This window comes from Lathyrus oleraceus, chromosome 1, assembly GCF_024323335.1.
Source record: "Lathyrus oleraceus cultivar Zhongwan6 chromosome 1, CAAS_Psat_ZW6_1.0, whole genome shotgun sequence".
NCBI lineage: Eukaryota > Viridiplantae > Streptophyta > Magnoliopsida > Fabales > Fabaceae > Lathyrus > Lathyrus oleraceus.
The window spans coordinates 411,168,714-411,175,965 of record NC_066579.1 but is presented as its reverse complement, the minus strand read 5'-3'; the positions used below and the strand labels follow the sequence as shown (position 1 = coordinate 411,175,965).

General features: G+C 39.1%; 1 pseudogene; it reads right to left on the bottom strand.

Moving 5' to 3' along the window:
- Positions 1-6,529: 6,529 nt before the first annotated feature.
- Positions 6,530-6,629, bottom strand: LOC127116480 (uncharacterized; annotated as a pseudogene).
- Positions 6,630-7,252: the final 623 nt, after the last annotated feature.

The following is a 7,252-nucleotide window of genomic DNA, read 5'->3' as shown; positions in this document are numbered from 1 at the left end:
TTATTCCTGTGAAGCCCGATTGTGTTAGAAATGTCTGTTTGTCAGCATTCATCATACATAAATCACGCATATGTGCATATAATTTTCAAACATTTGGATATTCATATTGCATTGTTTGTCATATATCTTTGTTTGTTATTCTCTGCTAGTTGGTAATACATTTCCCAAGCAGATATCGGTGTTTGATCCCTCAATGTAGAGTTAGCCCATTAAGCAGAAAATGTTTATCTTTCCTTCCGCATTCCCCACTGAGTTATATCCTCGTGGACGACGGTTGTTTTCGCTTCCTCCCAACACATATATTGGGATGGGTTTCCCTATTGAGTTATATCCTCACTAGGACGAGTATTGATTCAGTTTGCCTCTTTGGCTTGACCTTAAATTGGCCTCTTATGACTGTTTCCTGTACTTCCTCGTGGTATAAATAAATAATTGCTCAGTAATCGGTAATTATTCATCTTATCCTCGGCAGAGTCTGTGGTTTTCTACCCTTATACCGGTAGTTGTAAACCCTATTTTCTCCCCTTTGCGGAGTTAACCTTCTTGTTCATCCTAATCGATGACGGTTACTTTTCCGTGGTTTTCTACCCAGTATCCGGTAGATGTAATCCCCTCCTTGACGGTTATCATTATCCAATATTCGGTGGTGATATTTCCCTCATTCTTTTGGATAATTGCTCTGATTAGGCAATTTTATCCTCAGCATCATCCTTCATACCGGTTGCCGGTAATGTTTGTTGCTCCCCTTGAATGGTCATCATTATTACCTAGTTTTAGTATCCCGATGCCTTTCTCTTTGTCGGTCGATTTATCCTTTATTAACCCAGTAACCGGTTGTGGATAATCTTCCATGCGAGTATATTATCTATGTTCTAACGGTAATAGATAATATATCTCATGCACTCTTTGGTCGAAGCTTTTTGTTCTTCCCCCAGTTGAGTAAGATTCGTATCCTTGTTTTGGAATCGAATGTCCATCCCTTAATCGAGTTTGCTTTTTGCCCTCTTTTTGGATGATGAGTGTTTTGGGAATATTCCCCGATTCACGCTTTGGTAGGTCACCTATTATATGCCCAGTAACCGGCATCCCTGGTGTTCCTTCCTTCTGCTCCCTATTATGACTTTTTGTCCCCTATGGAGTCAGATTTTCCTGAGTTGAAATATACCTTTCTATGTCTTCCTCAGATGATTTGGTTGATTGATATCTCTCACCCTTATATCGGTCTTAGATATTCATTCTTCTCGAGCATGTTGTTCTCTCACCCTTATACCGGTGTTCAGATCACACGTCTCTTTGAGCTTATTACCCAGTAATCGGTAATACCTCATCCCGTTGCTTCCCTAGGAGAGTCCTTTTTGGATATCCCCAGTGAGGTCCCTTAGTGGATCATCCTCACCTGAGTCCGGATTTTTATCCGAAGTATCCATTGTGGATAATTTTGGCTGTATTGGCATATTCCCCAATACGGACGTCTTCGAGTCAGCTCGAGTCTTCCCATTGGATTTATTCCCTTTGGAATTCTGTTCCCCAAGCTTTGAGTCGTGACCTGCTCACGTGTTTTCATCCCTTTACTCCCCGTTAGAGTCTCTGCCCCATAGAATGAATTACTCATGGGAATTGTTAATTTTTTTTCTCCTGATCTTTGCCTTTGTGGACACATACTCCTAATGAATGTTACCACTTGCATGCATACATTTGCATCATGAGGTCTCTTAGGGACCAAAATTAGTCTCTTTGTTATTATTTAAGCCCATTCTACCCCGTCGAGACGAAGATTTTAACCTTCACTTCTCCGGTTAGAATGACCTTAAATAGGGGCATCTATAAGACCCCAATTTTGTCCCTAAGATCCCTCATGGCATCATAACATTGCATTTGGCATTGCCTCAAGGATCATTAGCATCTTGGTTCCCCTTGCCTTTGGGTGGGACTCCTTGTGAGTGGTTTGAGATCACCCATCATGCTTGAATTGTATATCATTGCTTTTCTTATTTTGTTTACTAACCAAAAGCACAAAAATATGTCACTAACATCTTTTGTTTGTAGCTTGAGCAATCACAAGGTCTAAAGCTTCAAGGAGATCATTGGTACAAAGACCTGGTCAAGAAGAGATGATAGCAAGCATGGTAATGGTTCCCAAAGCTCTCATCCATCAAATATGCCTCCCTAGCATCTCAATTCATCATTTTGGTCAAAGCAAGTCAAAGGATTTGAGGTTGGTTCCCCAAAGAAACCCTAATTCATCTATGCACCACAATGCCTTGCTCATGAAGTAACCTCAACCCATGATCAAATACAATCAAGGGAAGTTCTTTAACTCTTAATTTCATGCACATTTGAACTTATTTGATTATCCTCAATCATTAATTCATCAAGATATGAGTCATGGACTTGAGAAGTTGATTAGTCAATTCATCTGACTATTTTGAAATGCACTGAGACCTAACTTTTTATGTGTTGGTCAAATGGAGACCTAACTTTAGAATCCCTACCTCCCCTGTCTATGGATATCAGCTATTGCCGCTCCAGCCGCCTGATTAAAAACAGAGTAGGCGGAGGCTATTATCTTATGGTGAACAACCAAGCAGTCCCGAGTGTTGTGCTACCCAATACCACCCTAACTGATGTCACAAACCCCGACCGCCACCTCTACGATCTTAGCGCTCCTGAAACCACCGAGCCTTCACAAACAAACCAGCAAACAGATGAGTTTGAAGAAATGGAACAAGGTGATCATCCGCCAACACAACAATCAGTCCCGCTAAACCCTTCCAGTAATGCAGCCGGCCCATCCTCCCAACGTCGTCGACGAAGAAGGCCTGCGACCAACGATGACATTATGGATGCTATCGATGGAATGCAGGCACAGAATACAGAGATGATGCAGATGATGCGTCAAATGCAACAGCAACAGGATGCTCGGAATGCCATAACCGACCAGCGATTTACTGAGTTGTTTAGCAGGTTCAACAACTTAGACATACGTCAAAGATCACCAGGTCCAAGAACCAGAGGCGGAAGGCAGCCTTAGTTGTTATTTTCTTTTTCCTTTCCATCTTGTATTTCATTTCCTTAAAACATTGAGGACAATGTTTAGTTTAAGTATGGGGGGGAAACAATATTCTTTCCATTCTCATTTTTCAAATATGTACTCTCCCTTTCATTGTTATTTCCCTTTTTTTTTTCCCTATATATAAAAAAAAAAAAAAAAAAATAACAATGAAAGGGAGAGTACATATTTGAAAAATGAGAATGGAAAGAATATTGTGAGATCATAACAAAAATTTTAACACACCCAATAAGTATAAAGGTTGCTTACTTTATAAAACTTGAGTGAGATCAAAACAAAATTATTACCATAACAACGCTCTGAGAACCTCAATATGTTAGATCAGGATAAAGTACCTATTATACCAATTCCTTGAACTTTTAGTTCTATGGCAACCCCAAGTAGTTTATACAGAAGTCAGCACCATCTTAATAGCAAACTACGTGGAGAGCCGATGAATATAAGTGAATGATCCCCAAAGTAACCTAAAATATATAAATATATCAAGAAATGCACTAATTAAATTAGGTGATCCTTACCAGATCATTTAATCTAAAGGTTGCAGATCATGCAAAAGCACAATACGAAAGATCCATTATGAGTTGGTTCAGTAGGAATCTGGTACTGAACTTGGTAGGGCGGACTACGGTTCGATCCCCCGCAATTTGCAATGGACTGAATAATGAAGTTATCCGACTTATATACCAGAACTTCTAGCTAAAAGCGGATCATAATCACTAACCGGTTACTCCACTATGTGCGCGAAAAGATAAAGGGCTTAATGTGATTTCGCTAGAATGAAAACGGGTAAAATAAGACTAAAGGAACCAGGATAGCTATCATAGGGTACTTGAAACTGATTGGCATAAAAATAGGGTTATCTAAGTTGTAACGGTGGTTGTTGATGTCAAGATTAAACTCAAGTCCTCCTAAACAAAAATCCATTCGCAACCTAGTACGAATTGATGTGTGCTTTGAAATTTCATCTGGCTAAAACTTTTAACAAGTTCTATACTGAATTTTGCTTGAGGACAAGCAAAGATTTAAGTATGGGGGAGTTTGATAACATGAAATTATATCACATTTTAAGACTTAATTTAATTAGATTATATTATCATTTACTTTAATTTATCCCATTTTATCAGATATTATGCAGTATTTCTTTTCTATTTACATCAGGTACCCATTTTGAAGCAAAAGTGAAAAAGGGAAGAAAAGGAGGTGTAAAAAGCAATAAAAAGGAAACAAATAACCAAGACCAAGCCCAGCCCAAAAGAAAGCGCACGTTGCCCCTGTGACGGGCGTCACAAGGGTTGTGACGAGCGTCACGCGAAGTAGCCTTGTGACGGACGTCACACATGGTGTGACGAGCGTCACACCAGTCCACTAGCTTTTTGGCGCAAGTTACGCTCTCAGAAGAATGGAAGTAACGTTGAGGACTTCGTGTCCTATTCCCAAGCCGTGTATTTAGCCATGCTGAAGACTCGTAGGGAACGGAATGCAGTTACCAAGGCTATTATAAATAGCCATCTCCTCTCTTTGCCGTAAGAGAGTTTTTGCACGCTCAGTTTTGCGGAAGCTCTGCCAAATTTTCCTTTCACGCCTTTGCTTATTTTTCTTCCTTTCCAGCATTGTTCATTTTATTTATTTCTTTTGCAAGCTTTACTTTCTCTTTTCCCTTGCAATTTATCTTTCCCGTTTTTAGCTTTTAGATATTTTTTCGCGTAATAGTTTCTACACCGGAAACTACTGTGCAACTTTATACCGGATTTAACCTTACGTTATATTCGAGTTTTATTTCCTTGATTTATTTTACTGCTTAATTGAAGAATCGAAGAACAAATCCTACCGGCTTGTGGTGGAGTGTTCAAGACCATTGTATTACGCATTCAGGTTCTTTAATTGTTATTTAATTTTTAATGTTTTATTCTATTGTTTATTCATATTGCCTGCCTGGAATGAGTCTGTTTATGCATGATATAAATTCTTGTTTATTTAGCATGTCTGGCTAATTTGCCTAGGTATCGGTATGTAAAGTAAGCAGAATAAGGGATCGAGACTGAGTCGGTCTATCTAAACTTAAAATCAAAATCAATCTTTTTATGGTCTCAACTTACAGGTTTAATAACAAGATTTTTTACAAAAGTAAAAGACATAAAGAAGTTAAAATCAATAGAGCGAGAGTTTGAGATTTTAACTGGACAGTGTAAGTTAGGCATTAATTCTAGATCAGGGCGAGAGCAAGTTTTAGAGTTAATTAAATTCTGACCTTTTCCAAAAAGTATTTTTAAAGATTGAATGTGAGGACGAGAGTTAAGCATTTGGATTTAATTATATAACCTAAGTCAACAGAGCGAGAGTTTGAGATAAGGGTGTTTAAAACGGTCAGTATTTTCTTAAAAAGAGTTTCTGCAACTTTATTGTTTTCAAAATATGGTTTTTGACTTAATTATAAGTGACAGCAACATTAATATAAAATCATGGTTTATTCAACAGAGCGAGAGTTTGAGATAGAACCTTTAACCAATAAAGTTAACCGAAACGATTCATTTTAAAACCAAGAAACCGACAAAGACTTGATTCCCTAGTTTTGACGAATTACATACCGATATCCGTTTTATTAATATTTAATCTAGACATTAGTTTAGCTCTTAGTTTTTCCCCAAACAATCAAACATCTTCACCTTAGATTTACGTAGTAACTTTAGATAACGGTATATCGATTCATAAGTCCCTGTGGGATCGATATCTTTTAAAACTACGCGATAGAACTGTGCACTTGCAGTTTGTATCCCATTCTCGACTCACCCAGTCGAGCGACCAAGTTTTTGGCGCCGTTGCCGGGGACTTTTATTCAATCGATATCGTAACTCTTCCGTTACGCTGTAGAGACTAAGGTTTCTTTTTCTTCTATTTTCTTTCTTTCGTTGATTTGTATGCCACGCACTCGCTCTCAAGGCGAACCGCTCTATTTACGAATCAACGATATCGAACTATATCTCCGAGTCTTACGATGAATTCGGGAATATCGTGCTGAAAACAATCTCCCTCCTATAGACCTTCCTGATCTCAAAGATTTTCCTTCTTTAACCGAGATGGCAGAACCAGCTCGTGCTCTTAGAGATTACGCCGCTCCATCGCAAGATGAACCGCATTCAAGTATTGCTCCGCCCGCAATCGAAGCAAACAACTTTGAACTTAAACCTTCGTTGTTGCAGGCTGTGCAACAGAACCAATTCTCTGGAAATCTTACCGAAGATCCAAACCTTCATTTATCCGTATTTGTCCAATACGCTGATACTGTTAAAGCTAATGGTGTCACTTCAGAGGCAATTCGACTTCGTCTTTTTCCTTTCTCATTAAGAGATAGCGCTAGAAGATGGCTTCAATCTCTTCCTTCCAACTCAGTCACCACATGGAACGAGTTGAAGAAAGTTTTTCTTGCCCGATATTTTCCACCAAGCAAAACAGCTATGTTAAGAGCCCAGATAAACGGATTTAAACAGAAAGACAACGAGTCTCTTTTCGAAGCATGGGAAAGATACAAAGACATGATGAGACTTTGCCCACACCATGGTTTGGAAGACTGGTTAGTAATTCACACATTTTATAATGGTCTCTTATACAACACAAGGTTAACAATAGACGCCGCTGCAGGTGGTGCACTAATGAACAAACCTTATGCTGATGCTTACCAGCTTATCGAGAGCATGGCCCAAAACCACTATCAGTGGGGAACCGAACGAACAACAGTGGAAAAACCTCAACCGAAAACTGGCATGTACGAGATAAGTAACCTTGATCACGTCAATGCAAAAGTGGATGCTTTGGTCCAGAAGATTGAAAGTTTAAACGTATCACCTCCAGCAGCCGTGGTTGCTATAACTCAGAATTGCGAGGTCTGTGGAATCCAAGGCCACACTCCTGCGGAATGTCAACTCTTGACTGGAATCCAAACAGAGCAAGTAAACTATGCTCAAGGAAGCCCCTATTCGAATACCTATAACCCAAATTGGAAGAACCATCCAAACTTCTCATATAAGAGTAATAATGCTTTATACGCACCTGGACAGTCTCCAAATCAAGCCCCATCTATACCTCCAGGATATCAGAAACCGAATCCTAACAATAATACCCCTAGAAAATCCAACTTGGAAATCATGATGGAAAACTTTATAGCTTCCCAACAACAAACCAATAAAG